This window comes from Pyxicephalus adspersus, chromosome 5, assembly GCF_032062135.1.
Source record: "Pyxicephalus adspersus chromosome 5, UCB_Pads_2.0, whole genome shotgun sequence".
In the NCBI taxonomy this organism is placed as follows: Eukaryota; Metazoa; Chordata; class Amphibia; order Anura; family Pyxicephalidae; genus Pyxicephalus; species Pyxicephalus adspersus.
Genome location: NC_092862.1, coordinates 18217332 through 18217750, shown reverse-complemented (window position 1 = coordinate 18217750; position 419 = coordinate 18217332).

The window sequence follows — 419 nt, the reverse complement described above, 5'->3', positions numbered from 1 at the left end:
AGGATTTATATAACACCAACATTTTACTCACCACTGTACAAATAAATAGGGGCTGCAAATGACAGACAAATACAGACAGTGACACAGGAGGAGGGGGACACTGCTCTGAAGAGCTTACAATGTAGGAGGTGGGGGAAGTAACACACAAAACATCCACAATAATCATAGGGTATATGCCGATTCATGCCCTATTAATTTGCCAAGATTTGGATTTAATGGCTGAACCTGGGCATACTTGGGACATTCCATATTATTGTGTCGGTTTATCATTTGCACCCCGATTTGTGCTGTGTAGTATGTTGGTGCTTTGTATGTAATAAATAAAATAAAAGCTTGCAAGAATAAAAAATCAACACATATATTGCATATATTTCTCACAGAACATCAAAAAGAGAAATAAAAGCAAACTTAGTCAGAGG